Source organism: Amblyraja radiata, chromosome 1 (genome assembly GCF_010909765.2).
Source record: "Amblyraja radiata isolate CabotCenter1 chromosome 1, sAmbRad1.1.pri, whole genome shotgun sequence".
NCBI lineage: Eukaryota > Metazoa > Chordata > Chondrichthyes > Rajiformes > Rajidae > Amblyraja > Amblyraja radiata.
Window position 1 is genome coordinate 124,287,341 of NC_045956.1, and position 19,276 is coordinate 124,306,616.

Below are 19,276 nucleotides of genomic sequence, written 5' to 3' on the forward strand. Positions count from 1 at the left end.
ATGAGGAAAATTGGCAAAAGCAGAAATCTTGTATATGAAGGAGACAAGATTAGCGTATTCAGAGATTACCCCGTGGAAGTTGCTAAGAAAAGAGCGTTGTTCACAGAAACAAGAAGAATACTGAAGAACATAAAGAATCTGAGATATGGACTGTTATACCCCGCAACACTGAGAGTCAGTTACGAGAAGAAGGAATAGTTCTTCATCAAGCACACGGAAGCATTTGAATTTGCCAAGAAAGTCGAAGACAAGATCAAAGATTGAAAAATATTCAACTCTTAACACCTACTCGGACACTGCTATCTCGCAGAGAAGATATGGAACTCTAAACTTTAAACTATTATATTTAAGAGTTGCCTAAAATTCGCAATAAGAATTGGGTATATTTCCTGCAACGGATATATAATACTAACATTCTAGTACTAACCTCTAACAACTATTAATAATCAAGAATATTAACTAACACTAACTAATGATAATAAGATTATTTAGATTATTTAAGAATTAATTAAAAGTATGAAATATAAGTAAAGTATGATTCAGGTATTTTATAATGAGAAATGTTTGATGGCCCTCTCTCTGATGTTTTCGTTTTTGATTATTCTTTGATAAATGTTTATATTATACAAAACTAATATTTCAATTTGAGACTACTAATTATACCATTAATGGAATATAATCAATATTTCTTTCCCCCCCACAAATTGTATGCATCGAATTGGAAACTTTCCTTTCAAGGAAAGCACGGAGCTAGTATTTTTATAAACCAAAAGCTACGGAAGTCCATAGATGCTTAGCCACATTAGGGTGGCTATCACTAACTGCACTAATTGTAGTTGTAGTTGCTTTTCTTTTTTACTTTCCACACTTTACTAACCCTATTAGCTATCACCTTTTTAATCTTATATCACATTATATTTTGTATTTGGAATGTAATTGCATATTTTATTTAAGGAGATACATTCGGATGGAAAACAGACGTGACCTAATATTCATCTACCTGAAGTTCAAGTATAAGATAGGGTTGAGTGTGCTGAATCATCTGCTCTACCACTTAATCACAAGATGCAAGACATTAATATAAAAATTGGGGGTGAGGGAATTAAATTCTGTAGTTGGAATGTTAAGGGAATTAATGAACCTATCAAGAGAGGCAAGAGAGGCACATTTAAAATAATTGAAAACAGATATAATATTTCTCCAGGAGACACATCTTAAAAAGGAAGCACAACACAGACTGAAAGCAAAATGGATTGCTAAAGCGTACCATTCTTCATTCTCACATAAATCAAGAGGTGTTGCAATATTAATTCGTAAAGGTATACCCTTTAAACATATATCAACGATAGAAGACATTGAAGGCAGATATATTATAATAATAGGGGAGTTATACTTAAAAAAGGTGACTCTCCTCAATGTGTATGGACCAAATTTTGATAGCCCTCTGTTTTTTAAGAGAATTCTTAACAATATCCCGGAAGGTACACAACAAAACTTAATAATCGGTGGAGATTTAAATTGTACATTGGATGCTTGTTTGGATAGATCATCAACTCAAAGAAAACTAAAATCTCGATCAAGTGAATTTTTAAATTCATACATTAATACCACTAATATTAAGGACGTTTGGAGAATTGAAAATCCATCGGGCCGAGAATATTCATTTTACTCACCAGTACATAAAACTTACTCAAGGATAGACTATTTTTTAGTAGATTCAAAACTTATCCCATTCACCTATAACTCACAATATCATAACATCATAATCTCAGACCACGCCCCATTAACATTTATGATCAAAGTAAACGGAATGGCAGAGACACAGTCACAATGGAGATTTAATCCCCAAATCTTAAAAGATAAGTCATGTAATGAATATCTAGTAAAACAGATTTAAATGTTTTTTGAGGCTAACGATAGCCCTGAAATCTCTGCCTCCCTTCTTTGGGAAACATTTAAAGCATTTGTACGAGGAGCATTAATTTCTTCCCAATCATTTTTTAATAAAGAGAATAGGGCCAAACAACAGAAACTGGAAATGGAAATAAAGCAATTAGACACAGAAAATGCAGCAGCACCATCCACGATAAAACACAATAAAATTGCAGTATTGTAATATAAATTAAACAAGATTTATTCAGACCAAGTTATAAAACTTTATCAACATACAAAACAATTAAATTTTGAATTTGGTGACAAACCACAAAAACTATTAGCGCGTCAACTTCGCAAATTGGACGGGGAAAAAACAATATACAAAATTAGAACAAATAAGGGAGAAACATTAACACTGCCTAAAGATATTAATGATAGATTTCTACAATACTACCAAAAATTGTATTCATCTAAAATAACAGAACAATCAACGGGAATGGAAACATTTTTACAGAATTGTAAGTTTGCGGGTCTAGATCAGAAAGAGAGAGAATTGCTAGGGGCTGAAATTACGATAAAAGACATTGAAGAATCAATAAAGTCCTTAAAAAACGGAAAGTCGGCAGGACCCGATGGTCTAAATTCGGAATTTTATTAAAAAAATTATGATTTGCTTTCCCCACGCCTACAGACAATGTACAAATACGCCTATACTCAACAGAAACTCCCAGAAACTCTAAATGAATCAACAATCATACTTATACCAAAAACGGACAAGGATCTTGAAGACCCAGGTTCATACAGAGCTATAGCCCTCTTAAATACTGATCAGAAAATATTAACTAAGATTCTATCTAATAGATTGAGCTTAGTGATCAGTAAATTAATACATTCTGACCAAACAGGGTTTATCCCCAAACGGTATTCATTTTTTAATCTGAGAAGATTATTTAATATTATATACTCCAATAGAATCCCTAACGCAGAGCTAGCAATTATCTCGTTAGATGCTGAAAAAGCATTTGACCAGGTAGAATGGCCATATTTATTTTCGGTGATTGAAACATTTCAACTAGGAGAGAAGTACTGTACATGGGTTAAATTGTTATATTCTAACCCAACAGCTAGAATATTAACAAACAAAATGTTATCAACTAAATTTAATCTCTCTAGAGGCTGTAGACAAGGATGCTCACTATCCCCACTATTATTTGCTCTTGCAATCGAACCCCTAGCAGAAAGCGTTAGAAACCATCCAGGAATATTTGGATACAATACTAGAGACACAAGGAATAAAATCTCCTTATATGCAGATGATATACTAATATATATTACAAAATTAGAAACTAGTATTCCAAACCTATTAAATCTAATAACTCAATTGGTCAGTTTTCGGGATATAGAATCAATTGGAATAAAAGCGAAATCATGCCAATAACAAAATTCAATTTACATACAATACAACAATCCCCTTTTAAAATAGTTAAAGATAAATTTAAATACTTAGGAATCTATGTAACTAAGACATATACCTCTTTATTTAAACTAAATTTCCCACCCTTACTGAATAAACTACATAAGAATATTCAATACTGGAAAACACTCCCCATTTCAATACTTGGGAGAATTAATGCTATAAAAATGATTTTTTTACCGCAACTGCTGTACCTACTTCAATTAATTCCGATATATATCCCAAAAACTTTTTTCAAAAAAGTCGACTCCATTGTTACAAGTTTTGTCTGGGATTATAAGAATCATAGAATAAGTAAAAAACATTTATGTAAATCAAAGATAAATGGAGGTCTGGCTTTGCCAAATTTCTTATTTTATTTTTGGGCAGTCCATATTAAAAACATGAATTTTTGGCTGGAAGAAATGGACCAACAACCAGATTGGCTAATGATGGAAAAGGAAGACTGTCTACCTTTTGAAATTGGACCGATCATATTTGCCCCCACAAAACTGCACAAAAAAACCTATAAAGAAAACCCCATAATACATAGTGGAATACGAATTTGGAAACAAATAAAAAAAGATTTAAAATTGAATAATATACCACTCTGCCTTCCCATTGTAAATAATCCTTTATTCAAATCATCCTTTATGGACAAAGGTTTCGCACAATGGAAAAATCATGGAATCAAAAATATAGGACATCTTTATGGGAAAGGTACTTTTCTTTCATTTCAAGAGTTACAACTGAATTATGGACTGCATTCAAATAATTTCTTCAGATATCTACAAATTAGAGATTATGTTAAATCTAATACCACCTCTCTCTGTTCCTGCTCCCCAAATACACACCTCTGATCAGACGTGTGAAACCTACCACGAGGACAGTCAAGGTCTGGCCTGAGGGGGCTGTCTCTGTTTTACAGCAGCAGTTTCAGCAGACAGACTGGAGTCTGTTTGCTACCCAGTCCACCTTCAATTCACAAGTGGACATCAACTCATACACCTCAACAGTTATGGACTATATAAAATTCTGCACCGATAATGTCACTACACACAAAGAAATAAAGACCTTCCCTAACCAGAAGCCGTGGATGAGCAGGGAGGTCAGACTCCTACTGAAGGCTCGCGATGCCGCTTTCAGATCTGGCGACGCTGAGGGATACAGCTCATCTAGGGCCAATCTGAAAATGGGAATTAGGAATGCCAAACTCAATCACAAACGGCGGATTGAGGAGCACTTCCATAACAACTCTGACCCCAGGCGCATGTGGCAAGGAATCAAATCCCTTGCCGATTACCAGAAAGTTAACACCCCTCCCCCAGACAACGCCACCCTTCCTGACGAGCTAAACCATTTCTATGCTCGCTTTGACCGTGATAACAAAACCCCAGCCATCAAAGTTGCTCCACCCCCAAATGAACAACCCCTCAGTCTCTCCACCTCTGCTGTACAAGATGCACTGAGCAAGGTGAATGAGCGCAAAGCTGCCGGCCCCGATGGCATCCCTGGCCGGGTGCTTAGGGCATGTGCTGGACAACTATCCCAAGTCTTTACCGACATTTTCAATCACTCACTGGCCCAGGGTGTTGTCCCCACTTGCCTCAAGACATCAACCATCATGCCAGTGCCCAAACAGTCAGCCACAGGGAGCCTCAACGATTTCCGCCCAGTGGCACTCACCCCTGTCATTGCTAAGTGCTTTGAGCGGCTGATCTTGGCTCACCTCAAAGCTAGCCTCCCCCCCACACTGGACCCCCATCAGTTTGCCTACCGGGCCAACAGGTCTACAGAGGACGCCATAGCGGCGGCCCTACACTCTGCCCTGACCCACCTGGACAACAACAACTCCTACATCAGGTTGCTGTTCATTGATTTCAGCTCCGCTTTCAACACTGTCATCCCCGCCAGCTTGATCACCAAACTCAGCGGGCTTGGCATCTCCACCTCCCTCTGCAACTGGACACTGGATTTCCTCACCAACAGACCACAGTCTGTTAGGGTCAACAACCTCAACTCCACCACTATAACACTGAACACCGGCGTGCAACAGGGCTGTGTGCTCAGCCCTCTCCTCTACTCCCTCTTCACCCACGACTGCATCCCTACGTACGGATCCAACGCCATCATTAAGTTTGCTGACGACACCACGGTGGTAGGACTGATCAGTGACAACGATGAGTCAGCCTACCGAGAGGAGGTCCAGCACCTGACAACCTGGTGTGCCAATAATAACCTCGTCCTCAACTCCAAGAAGACGAAGGAACTTATTGTCGACTTCAGGAAGGTCAGAGGGGGCAGACATACCCCCATCCACATAAACGGGACTGAGGTGGAGCGCGTCTCCAGCTACAAATTCCTCGGGGTACACATCTCGGAGGATTTGTCCTGGTCCCTCAACACCTCCAAGCTGATCAAAAAGGCACAGCAGCGCCTTTACTTCCTGAGGAGGCTCAAGAAAGCCCACCTGTCCCCCCAGATCCTGACCAACTTCTACAGGTGTACCATCGAGAGCATCCTGACCGCCTGCTTCACGGTATGGTACAGCAGCTGCACTGTTGCGGACAGGAAGGCACTACAACGGGTGGTGAAAACCGCGCAGCAAATCATCGGCGCCCCGCTCCCTGCCATGGATGCCCTCAACCGAAAACGGTGTCTGAAACGAGCTGGGAAGTTCATTAAAGACCCCTCCCACCCCAATCATGGACTGTTTGCCCTCCTCCCATCAGGGAGGCGGTACAGGAGCCTCAGGTCTCGTACCAGTAGGATGAGGAACAGCTTCTACAATCATACCGTCGCATTGCTGAACTCGGAGTCCCGCCGATAGATTCCTCCGGTCCCTCCGCCCCCATTGTTTAATTATTCTGCATTTTCTATTGTTCTGTATCCTCTTTTTTTTTTTTTTTTTTAATTTCTATATTGCACTACTACGGACTGACGCAAAACTGCATTTCGTTGTACCGATACTCAGTATTTGTGCAATGACATTAAAGTTGAATTGAATGACAAGTTTACAGGAATAGGGTGAAGCCCATTCTTGAGCGGCAGCATTTTGAAACAGTAATCCATGCCTTTATTACATCTAGGCTGGATTACTGTAACGCACTCTATTTTGGAGTTGCTCGATCTTCACTGGCTCGTCTCCAGTTGGTTCAAAATGCTGCTGCTCGCCTTTTGACTGGAACTCGAAAGAGGAAGCACATAACGCCAATTCTGGCCTCCCTCCACTGGCTCCCGGTGCACTTTCGAGTTCATTTTAAAATTCTTTTATTTGTTTTTAAATCCTTAGATGGGCTCGCCCCGCCTTACCTCTCTGAGCTGCTTCATCCCTACGCTCCTGCTCGGTGCCTCAGGTCAGCTGATCAGCTGCTCCTGGAGGTACCGAGGTCTAAGCGGAAGCTCAGAGGGGATAGAGCCTTCTCTGTTGCTGCTCCGGCACTCTGGAACACTCTGCCGTTGCACATCAGACAGGCCCCCTCACTGTCCATCTTCAAAACCAGTATTAAAACACATTTACATTCCTTGGCTTTTGACCCTGCTTGAGACTTTGCTCCTGTTTTAGTGCTTTTAATGTTTTTAATTTCATTGTTTTTATTCTTTCTTTTAATGTTTTTATTGTCGTGTAATAATTTCTTGTACATGACTAGTCATGTACAGTAGCAATGTTACAAAATTTTGAGGTTTTAAAAATCAAGTCTGTAATTTATCCCATCAGATAAAGCATAAAAATAAGTTTAATTTGACACCTAATTCACTTTCATATCTCAAGTATTTAAAAAGTTATGGCCATTTTCATACTGGGAAATTAGCATCTTGTTCCCTATTGATTTTCTATGGACATAACAAAAAAGCTGTGATCGTGAACAGTCAAAAGCCCATAACTTTCTTAAAAATTAAGAGAACTGAATGAAATTTTCAGTTATCATAGATTGAAGCATTCTGAAACAAATATAAAATAATCTTACTTGGATGACCTGAAATTAAAGCATATCATTAGTTAGTTACCTAATTGTAGCTAATTTCAGACTTCAATTACTAGATCTAAACATCTATCCATTTCTTAATAAATGATTAACATTTTTAAACAGCCTAAATGTCCAAATAATATTCACAAATAATTCACAATAAAACATGATTTTTATATCTCATTTACATTAATTTATAGGCCAAATGGAAGGAATTTAGTGTTTAATTGCTGTAAATAAATGCCCATTTAAATCAGCTTTCCAGTGGGTCCCTGTGGAACGCGCTGGTTTAGAACGTTCACATTGCGCTAGATTTGTGCCCCAAATGCCGAGAAAAATACTGCGGGATATAATGGGCCCAAATTGAGCTACTCGCAATATTAAACTTTGTATAAAGGGATCTTTAGAAGCCCTTTTTAATGTAAAAATATACAACCTAACTTCTGCTATTTGCTTTATGAGACCCTGCGGTTGCTGGCGGTCGCGGGTTTAGAGATTGATTTTTAAACTACTATAACTATTATACGAGGCCTTTAAACCTAATAATAGCTTTTGCGACGGGGTCTACCAGCGATTTTTCGTTAATAATTAACTAGGCTGAACATTTTCGATTGGAACAGCTTAGAGAAAATCGCGTTTTAAACCCGCCCCCTCTAAACGGCGCCAAAATCGCGCACACCCGCAACGGCAGATTTTCAAGGACGCTTCAGGTAGGCTTTGCAACATACCTATGTACAGCACTTTGTGGCAACAGTGATTGTTTTTAAAGTGCTCTATAAATAAAGTTGTTATTATTATTATTATTATTATTAATATTACACACACACACACTACATATGTATAAAACTACATGGTAATACAGTGTAATTAATGTAGCAAGCCCCATCTCATCACTGGTAAAATGGATTGGAGTATTCATAAACAACTTCTGTTTTTTTGTTTTTGATGAAGCCGCCAGTGCATTAGTTCAATGATTGCACAAAAATGAATGATACAGTAATGCAGCCAATGCATTGCATTCTTGCAGCTCCATGTGTTTAGTCATAACCTCGGCTTTTGTCTGCGTGGAGTTTGTACGTTCTCCCTATAACCCCATGGGTTTCCAGGAGTAATAAATTCCTCCCACATCCCAGAGTTGAGCGGGCTGGTACGTTTAGTAGCCACTATATTGTTGCTGGTGCAAATGTGCATAGTAGGATCTGCGAGGATAACGGTAATGTGGGGAGAATAAAATAGGATTAGAGAAGTGTAAATGGGAGCTTAATGGTTAGGGCAGATTCTATGGCCTTGTATAACTGTCTGGGACTGCTATGGCACAAGTGATTCAGCTCTGTTGCGTTTTCAGCTGATGAGAAAGAGGTCTCCTAGCCCACATCCAACAATGGACCTTTGTGGGCTCCGCCTTTCCTTAATCATAGAAACATAGAAACATAGAAATTAGGTGCAGGAGTAGGCCATTCGGCCCTTCGAGCCTGCACCGCCATTCAATATGATCATGGCTGATCATCCAACTCAGTATCCCGTACCTGCCTTCTCTCCATACCCTCTGATCCCCTTAGCCACAAGGGCCACATCTAACTCCCTCTTAAAGATAGCCAATGAACTGGCCTCGACTACCCTCTGTGGCAGAGAGTTCCAGAGATTCACCACTCTCTGTGTGAAAAAAGTTCTTCTCATCTCGGTTTTAAAGGATTTCCCCCTTATCCTTAAGCTGTGACCCCTTGTCCTGGACTTCCCCAACATCGGGAGCAATCTTCCTGCATCTAGCCTGTCCAACCCCTTAAGAATTTTATAAGTTTCTATAAGATCCCCTCTCAATCTCCTAAATTCTAGAGAGTATAAACCAAGTCTATCCAGTCTTTCTTCATAAGACAGTCCTGACATCCCAGGAATCAGTCTGGTGAACCGTCTCTGCACTCCCTCTATGGCAATAATGTCCTTCCTCAGATTTGGAGACCAAAACTGTACGCAATACTCCAATGTTCCTTTTTGCATATCTTTCATTCATTTATTCTATATCTCTCTATATTACCATCTATATCTCTCGTTTCCCTTTCCCTTGAGTGAAGAAGGGTCTCAACTAAGAATGGCGGTAGGATGGAGTTAGGAGGGAGAGATAGATCAGCCATCATTGAATGGCAGTGTAGACTTGATGGGCCAAATGGCCTAATTCTGCTCCTATAACTTATGATCTTATGAACCCAAAATGTCACCTATTCTTTTTCTCCAGAGATGCTGCCTGACCCACTGAGTTACCAGATTTTTATGCCTATCTCCAAAAGTCAAAGTTTCTCAGAGGCAAAAGCCTGAGGAAGTAAGTGAAACAGTTGCATGTCAGGCTATTATGTTGGAGCACAAGAACCTACTGTGTATTATTTGTGATTTTATTATTTTACAAACCTGATTTCCAATACAAAACTTTCACAAAGTTTGAAAGTTAAATTGTTTGCTCTGAGAGGGATTACCTGTGATGGTAAAGGCTGAAAGGCTGGTGATGTTAAAAATCCTCTTCACACTTGCAAAGAACCAGGATGAGCACTTGCTGTAGTGAGGTGACTGACCAAGAGCTGTGAAGCAGCATTGGAATGATAAATTCTGCCATAAATATCTTTGCTTCTATGATTACATGAAGAGATTTACTTAGCTTGCCTTCTAGTTTTCATTCATGGCCAATGGTGCCAAGAGCCCAAGTGAAAGTGTACATTACCCAATCAGTTTCTCAGCTGCGGGGAGCATATGCCCATTTACTTCATTATAGAAGACAGCAGTCGGATAAGTCAAGCCAAATATTGAATTGTCATAACATCCTCCTCCTATAATTGTGGGAAAAAAGTTCTGTGAGCTTTTAACAGTGATAATGCAAGAGAACCAACATTTTAATGGAGCTAAATTCAGGTTAGTGTGAGGTGTTGCATTTTAGGAAGTGAAACCAGGGCAGGGCCTTCAAAGTGAAGAGCAGGGCCCTGGGAGCGTTGCAGAGCGTTGAAGAAGGCTTTTGGTACGCCGGCCTTCATCAGTCAAGGAATCGAGTATAGAAGTTGCAATGCCATGTCACAATTGTACAAGACATTGGTGAGGCCGCACATGGGGAATTGTGTTCAATTTTGGTCACCCAGCTATGGAATAATGCCATTAAGCTGGAAAGAGCGCAAAGAAGTTTTACGATGATGTTGCCTGGACATATAGGCCAGAGCGAAAGGAGTGGTTGGATACAGAAGTCTCAGGGATGATCTTATAAACAGTGCATAAAACAATGAAGAGATTAGATAGAGTAAGTACACATAGTCTTTTTTCCAAGGTAGGGAAAACAAAAACTAGAGGACGTAGGTTTAAGGTGCGGGGGGGAAAGGTTTTTCACCCAGAGGGTGATGAGTCGTTTAGAGATACAGCGTGGAAACAGGCCCTTCGGCCCACCGAGTCCACATCGACCAGTGATCCCCGGACATTAACACTACCCTACACACACTAGGGACACTTGTTACACTATAACAAGCCAATTAACCTACAAACCTGTACGTCTTTGGAGTGTGGAAGGAAACCAAAAATCTCGGACAAAACCCACGCGGACATGGGGAGAACATGAAAACTCCGTACAGACAGCACCTGTAGTCTGGATCAAACCCGGGTCTCAGGCGCTCCAAGCGCTGTAAGGCAGCAACTCTACTGCTGCGCCACCATGTTGGGTAAATGGAACGAGTAGCCAGAGGGAATAGTTGAGACAGATACAGTAAAAATATATAAAGATTTTGAGGAATGTGGGCAAAACATGGAAAAATGGGACTAGCATGGATAGGGCATCTTGATCAACATGGATGGGTTGGGCTGAAGGGCCTATTTCTGAGCTATTTATGACTATATCTTTTTATCTCACCTTGCTTAATTTGGAAATTTGTTTTGGAGTTCTGTTATTTTAGCAGCATTGTACAGTTTGCCATCTGTCATCAAAACAAAAATCGTTTCAGTGGGCTTCGTTCCAAGATGTTGACTGACAACAATTGGATCAATTTCCTGTTGTTTCATGGGAACCACAGCCAAGGCCTATTCTTGCTCAACAAACTCACTTTTCTCCAGAACAATTAAATACTTCATATTTTGAGCTAAGATGGTTTTAAGTGCTGGATCATAAACTTCCTATAATCTACAACAATCAGCACCTCCCCTGCAAACATATTTAGCTAGATTGCACAGCAAACTGAAACACAAATATTTTTTAAGTCAGCTTTAATTATGCAGCCAAATATTAAAACTATACCAAAAATGTTTATCTTAATTTGAAATTTACCTTTCATTATTGTTTAATAATGTAAGGACCCAGGCCATGTCTGGTCCTCTGATGCATAATATTGTGAAGGTTGAAAATATGAAATAGAAACAGAAAATGTTGGAAATACTCAGCCAGGCGGGCAGCATCTGTACAGTGAGAAACAGATTTACCACTTTGAGGTAGTGATATTTCATTAGATGATTTTCCATGATTCTGCTGCTGATTAAGAGTGGATAGATTTGGTAGATGTCAGTGTTGTAGCTACACTGGCTTGGCTGTAGAAAAATTGAACTGCAGATGCTGGTTTACACAAAAATAATACAGTCCTGGGGTAACTCTAGGGATAAGGCAGCATCTCTGAAGAGCACAGATAGGCGACATTTCGGGTCGGGACCCTTCAGACCGATTGGGGTGGGGGGAAGAAAACTGAAAATGAGGAGGGGAAGAACAAAGCATGGCAGGTTGATACAGGTGAGGTTTTTTTGGATATGGAAATGGTTAGACAATGGCCAGAGATGAATAGACAGAAGGTGTGATATGAAAGAATAAAGAGTTGTGAATTGTGAAGCTAGAGGAAAGTAGGTGGAAGGGGAGGGGGAAAATAACTGAGCCCAGGTAGGGCACAGGGAGTGGGGGTTGAATATCGGGGATGAAGGGAGAGAAGGCTAGTCATGGCTCGCTGCCAGCTCCCTGACTTTTGTAATATCCAATACTCACTGATATTTCTTGCTATTATACAGAGTAAATCAATTTAGTCAAGGACTGGCTTCTGTGATGGTGGAAATCCTGGAAGGAGGACAATAAACTATATTTGGATCATTAAGTCAAGTTGACTGTAAGTACAACGGACTTTTCGTTAACTACACTTTTCCTTTCCTAACATCTGTGGGCTTTTCCCTTTTCCCTCCCTTTGTTCATTCAGTGCCTTTTGATGCCATAAGCTGGCAGATGTGTTGAATGTCAAGTCATCAAGTCAAGTCAAGAGAGTTTATTGTCATGTGTCCCAGATAGGACAATTAAATTCTTGCTTGCTGCAGCACAACAAAAAATTGTAGGCATAAATACATAACAGATCAATGTGTCCATATACCACCTATATAATTAAAAGTCTCATCTTGACCACTTCCTGTCTGTACTGTATATTGATTTTAGAAAAATGCTACCCTGTATCGCTGTGAATTTTGGCCATCTTGCTCACAGTCCTCCTCCGCTGAGTCAGCCCCGAGGATTTTTCCCATCGATGAAAAAAAAAAAAGTTATGAGTGTTTAAAAAACCTTGGGATCAGATGATTGGTCCTCTCGCCTGTCAATCACAGCGATGAAGGTAACGCCCCTTCCGGTGGGGGGCAGGACTATAAAACGCCGGATGTCTGGACGAGAGTCAGTCAAACTGCAAGATCGCGAGGGAGAGACCACGACTGTCATTCTATGCAGTGAATCAACTGAACAGTGAATCTGCAATGTACTTGCAATAAATGATTTGCTAGCCCTTAATGACAATGCCATGAGTTGTGTGGCCTGCTGTCCTGCCTGTGCTTGAAAGGGCAATGTTTAATTGGAAATGAAATGAAATGACAATGCCATGAGTTGTTTGGCCTGCTGCCCTGCTTGTGCTTGAAACTGCAATGCTTTATTAGGTCTGACTGTGTTTGGAAGGAATAAATGCTTTATTAGATCCGACTGTGTTTGTAAGGAATAAATGTTTTATTAGGTCCGACTGTGTTTAGACCAAAAGTCCCGCTCATTTCGCGACTTCCGCTTAGTGGACAGGTCGCGCTGATTGAGTAATTTCCGGTAAGTGCAGAGGTCACGCTGATTGCGGAAGTTCCGCTGACTGCGGAAGTTCCGCTGACTGCGGAAACCCCACAGTGGAGAGGCTACGCTCAGCCATGTGAGCAGATTCAAGAAAGTTTACTGTCATATATATGGTGTGTGTGTGTGTGTGTGTGTGTGTGTGTGTGTGTGTGTGTGTGTGTGTGTGTGTGTGTGTGTGTGTGTGTGTGAGTGTATGTGTGCGTGTGAGTGTGAGTGTATGTATGTGCAAGTCTGTGGGTGTGTGTGTGTATGTGTGTGTATGAGTGTGTGCGTGTGTGAGTGTATGTGTTATGAGTGTATGTGTGTGTGTGAGTCTGTGTGTGAGTGTGTATGAGTGAGAGTGAGTGAGTGAGTGAGTGAGTGAGTGAGTGAGTGAGTGAGTGAGCGAGTGAGTGAGTGAGTGAGTGAGTGAGTGAGTGAGTGAGTGAGTGAGTGAGTGAGTGATTGTGCGTATGTGTGAGTGTGTGTGTGTGTGTGTGTGTGTGTGTGTGTGTGTGTGTGTGTGTGTGTGTGTGTGTGTGTGTGTGTGTGTGTGTGTGTGTGTGTGTGTGTGTGTGTGTGTGTGTGTGTGTGTGTATGTTTGTGAGTGTATGGTATGTATGTATGTGTGTGTGTGTGTGTGTGTGTGTGATGGGTGTGTGTGTGTGTGTGTCCAGGTTTTTGTCAAGGTATGAGTTGATTTGCACCATGATCAGCCTCTCAAAGCACATCATCACCATATGCGTTAGTGCCGCTGGTCGATAGTCATTGAGGCATGTCACCTTGCACTTCTTGGGCACCGGTATTATTGATGCCCTTTAAAGCAGGTGGGAACCTCAGACCTCAGAAGCGAGAGGTTCAAAATGTCCGTAAAAACTCCAGCCAGTTGGTCCGCACAGGTGTTCAGAACACGACCGGGTATACCATCAGGTCCAGGCGCTTTCCGAGGGTTCACCCCTCTGAAGGATCTTCTGACGTCGACCTCTGTGACTGTGACCGAGATACCATCATGGCGAATGGGGGCTCGGGAAGGCACATCAGTGTTCTCCCTATCAAAGTGTGCATAAAACGCATTGAGCTTGTCAGGGAGTGATGCTTCACTGACATTTGAGCTGCCCCCTGATTTCGCCTTGTAGGGGGTGATTGCATTCAAGCCCCGTCACAGTTGCCGAACATCCGTCTCATCCTCCAGTTTGGTGCAGAAGTCCCTTTTGGCCTTTTTGATGGCCTTCTGGTCTTCAGAAGAATGCGGATCTCATGGTTCATCCAAGGCTTCTAGTTAGGAAACACTCAGAAGGTTTTTGTTGGGATGCCCCCCACCCCCCTCCCCCCCTTCCCCCCTGACCAGCTCTGTATAGTCCTCACCTCTGGGGGTGCGCTCTTCAGTTGCTGCCTGTATGCAGGAAGAAGCAGCACTGCAGTATTGTCGGATTTGCCAAAGTGAGGGCGAGGGATAGAGCATTAGGCATCCTTGATGGTCATATAGCAGTGGTCGAGGTTGTTTGGTCCTCTGGTGCTGCAGGAGACATGTTGATGGAAGTTTGGGAGCGATTTCTTAAGGTTGGCTTTGTTGAAATCCCCGGCTATGGTGGTAAACGCCTCGGGGTAAGCCGTCTGGTGCTTGTTGACCACAGCGTGCAGCTCCTCCAGTGCCAGATGGACATCAGCCTGGGGAGGGATGTAGACTGTGGTCAGGATGATGGAGGTGAATTCCCTCGGTAGGTAGAAGGGACAGCACTTCACAGCCAGGTGTTCCAGGTGTGGAGAGCAGGAGTTGGACAGGACTCCATGTCTGAGCAGCACACAGAGTTGACCATGAGGCAGACGCCCCCTCCTCTCCCTTTCCCAGATGCCAGTGTATGGTCCATGCGATGGATGGAGAAACCTTCAGGCTGGACCGCTGAGTCTGGGGAGCTGGGGGTGAGCCATGTCTCTGTGAAACAGAACACAGAGCATTCCCTCAGCTCTCTTTGGTAAAGCAACTTTGATCTTAAGTCCTCCTAAATAGAATAACTGTGCAAACCAGAAGAGCACAAGATCAGAGTTTTAGTTATGTACTAGACTGTGGGACCCGTTGGGTCCCAGTCACACTGGAGGCCTGGTCCCCAAAAACAACCCATTACCCAACGCAATATTCCACCACTCACTCATAGCCCCTAACTTCGCAGGCACGGCTCATTTCCCCTCATCCCCGAGCACTCCCTCCCCCTCCTCTTCATGTGTGGGAGGGGAGGAGGGGAGGGGGGGAGGTTAATGGGGTGTGTGGTAGGAGGGGAGGAGGGGTGTGTGTGGACGGGGAGGTGTAGGAGGGGGGAGAGGGTGGTGTGGGGATGGGAGGGTGTGGGGGAGGTAGGGGTGTGGCGGGGATTGTGGAGTGGGGGAGGTGTACATAATAATATAATAAATAATAATAAACTTTATTTATAAAGCGCTTTAAACAACCGCAGTTGCCACAAAGTGCTGTACATGAGAACTCATGGACAAAAAGTTATTACAAACCATTAAAAACCGTAGAACGAAGGACTAAAAACAGTAAAAATTAAAAGACATTAAAAGCACTAAGAACAGGAGCAATGTCTCAGCCAGTGTCGAAAGCCAGAGAATAAAAATGAGTTTTTAGGGAGGATTTGAAGATGGACAGTGAGGGGGCCTGTCTGATGTGCAACGGCAAGGTGTTCCAAAGTGCCGGAGCAGCAACAGAAAAGGCTCTATCCCCTCTGAGCTTCCGCTTAGACCGTGGTACCTCAAGGAGCAGCTGATCAGCTGACCTGAGGCACCGGGCAGGAGCATATAGGTGGAGCAGCTCAGAGAGGTAAGGCGGGGCGAGCTCATTCAACGATTTGAAAACAAATAAAAGAATTTTAAAATGAACTCGAAAGTACACCGGGAGCCAGTGGAGGGAGGCCAGAATTGGCGTTATGTGCTTCCTCTTTCGAGTTCCAGTCAAAAGGCGAGCAGCAGCATTTTGAACCAACTGGAGACGAGCCAGTGAAGATCGAGCAACTCCAAAATAGAGTGCGTTACAGTAATCCAGCCTAGATGTAATAAAGGCATGGATTACTGTTTCAAAATGCTGCCGCTCGAGGATGGGCTTCACCTTTGCCAGCTTCCTTAGGTTAAAGAAGCTGGACTTAACCACCGCGCCTATTTGTTTATCTAGTTTAAAATCATGGGCGGGAGTGGGGTGGAGGGATGTGGGAGGGGGAGGGGGGTGTGTGGGGGATGGTGTGTGTGTGGGAGGGGGGTGTGTGTGGAAGGGGTGTGTGAGTGGGAGGGGGGGTGTGGGAGGTGGGGGTGTGGGAGGTGTGTGTGTGTGGGTGGTTGTGTGGGAGGGGGGTATGTGTGGGTAGAGGCAGGGTGGTTTGTGGGGGCGGGGGGGTTGTGGGGGCGTGTGGGGTTGTTGTGGGGGGCTTGTGTGGAGGGGGTGTTGTGGAGGGGTTGTGTGTGCGGGGGGGTTGTGGGGCAGGGGGGTTGTGGGGACGGGGGGGCTGCTTGGGGCTGGGCTGCTTGGAGCTGGGCTGCTTTAGGGGCCCTCCGAAAATTGTGTCCTGTTGTCCAGCTCCAGTAAAGACGCGATGGCGCAGGAAGGGGCGGACCGTCCCGGGGAGTGACAGGGGAAGAGACTAACCTGCACGGCCCTGACTGGCAGGATTAGAGATCAATTTTTAAGATGCGGTTTTTAAGATTTTTAAACCTCGCTAACTTTTACGACATTCAACCGATTGGAACAAAACTTGGTGTAGTCGCAGCACAGGAGAACGGTGAGTGAACTGACAAAAAAAAGCGCAGTGTTATCACAAACCGTTTTTGCGCAAATAGAAAGACTGCGCAAACCGGAATAACAAATCAGAGTTTTATGTATAGATAGATAGATAGATAATCTTTCTGTTGAGTGGAAAGCACGCTACCAAAAAGCTTTTCACTGTACCTTGATACACGTGATAATAATGAACTAAATTATTGTCCTGGAACCAATGCATCCAGGAATGAACTAGAGACAAAATGCTATAACAGAATATAGACTCTGCTCTAATTCACCCCACACAGCAATGTGTTTAGTTTAGTTTAGAGATACAGCATGGAAACAGGCCCTTCGGCCAACCGAGTCGACACCGACCATCGATCCCTGCACATTAACACTATCCTACACACACTAGAGACAATTTACACATACACCAAGCTAATTAACCTACAAACCTGTATGTCTTTGGAGTGTGGGAGGAAACGGAATTTCTCGGAGAAAACCCACACGGCCACGGGAAGAACGTACAAACTATGTACAGACATCACCCGTAGTTGGGATCGAACCCGGGTCTCCGGCACTGCAAGCACTGTAAGGCGGAAACTACCGCTGCACCACCGCGGCCGCTCTTCAATGTTCTCCTTCTATTTCTCCCCAGATATAATTGTAAACCTCTAATTAGTACTGAACCTCATTTGTCTGATATTTATTTTTCCTACATCTGTTATTCTAACCAACATATTGTTAAATAATCTTTTTAACCGTGGCTAGTTCTAAAATGGGGGTGAATCTGTGACGCAGACTTCTGCCTGTTAGGAAGTGACTTATGATTTCCAAGCAACAGGACATGCAGAGATTTCCCTGCAAAAAGACTGTATGTAGAACCTTGACAACTCCCTGACAATCACCAGGGACGAGAAGAAATGATTTGAGGTTCCAAAGGTGATAGTAGAAGATTTCAGAGAAAAATGTCCAATTAGAATCATCTTGAGTCTCGCCAAAACAAACACAATGGAAACCATGAGGCAACGGAGCATCAATGGTCTCTGTGGGTTAAAGCAACTGCATGTTTCACAGCAACTTACTGAATAAATATGGATCCTGCAGTTTGAAAGTCAAATTCAGATGAAACTGCTTCAGCAACGTTACAGGGTGTGGGAACCACAATTATTTGCAGAGGAAGAAATATCTGATGATTAATACAAAGATAATTCAAACTAATTATTCATTTTTGTCATAAGAATTTGGGCAGCAGCTATCCTCTAAATTGCTTTGCAAAATCCTGCTGAAAGAATGTCAACTCATGTCCACACAGGTGATGCAAATGAAAGGAATTTAGTTCCAGAGATGCTTCAATCTTAGTACAAAGTGAATTTACAGAAAACTCTGCTTTAAGTGTCGAATAGGTCAGGAGGACACATTATTGGCAACAATGCTGAATACAAGATTCAACTGTCAGCTCCTTATGCCAGTTTATCCACTAAACAAAAATCAGATTCATTTCTGGTTTCTGGAGGGAGAGACAGATTGCATTTTGCGATAAACATAAAGATGAACAGTGTGTAGGAAGTTACTGCAGATGCTGGTTTACACTGAAGATAGACACAAAATGCTGGAGTAACTCAGCGGGACCCTGGATCTCTGGATAGAAGGAATGGGTAACGTTTCAGATCGAGACACTGCTTCAGACTGAGAGTCAGGGGAGAGGGAAACTAGAGATATGGTGTGAAAATGACAGTTCAAAGGGTACAAAGATCAAGAAAATGTAAAATAGATCATTGTTAGCTAGTGGAAGCTGACAACGAGGCATACAAAGTAAAATTAAATCAAGAGGACAGTCAAACTAGTTGGGAACTAGGATTGTGGAAGGGATGGAGAGAGAGGGAAAGCAAGGGTTACTTGAAGTTAGAGAAGTCAATATTCACACTGCTGAGTTATAAGCTATATAATAATATATAGTGTGATGAGCTATTCACAGTTACTATCTTTTCAAAATAGAACTCAGCTGCTTGCATCACATAGAGCATATTGCTTTATTTACTTCCTTACTTCAGCACTTCAAGGTATATCAACAGGTACATGGATAAGAAAGGTTTTGAGGAATGTGGGGCAAATCCAGGCAAATGGGTTTGGCTTATAAATGGGCTATGTTGGTCGACATGGCGGAATTGGGCTGAAGT

The 19,276-nt window shown here is 42.4% G+C and overlaps 1 long non-coding RNA gene across 1 annotated transcript in view; it reads left to right on the top strand.

The window, feature by feature from the left end:
• LOC116978907 overlaps window positions 1-19,276 on the top strand; it is a 63,727-nt gene that overhangs the window by 17,791 nt on the left and 26,660 nt on the right. Inside the window, exon 2 of the long non-coding RNA XR_004413594.1 lies at window positions 12,301-12,395. This is a non-coding gene — a long non-coding RNA (uncharacterized LOC116978907). The remainder of the gene's footprint in view (window positions 1-12,300; window positions 12,396-19,276) is intronic.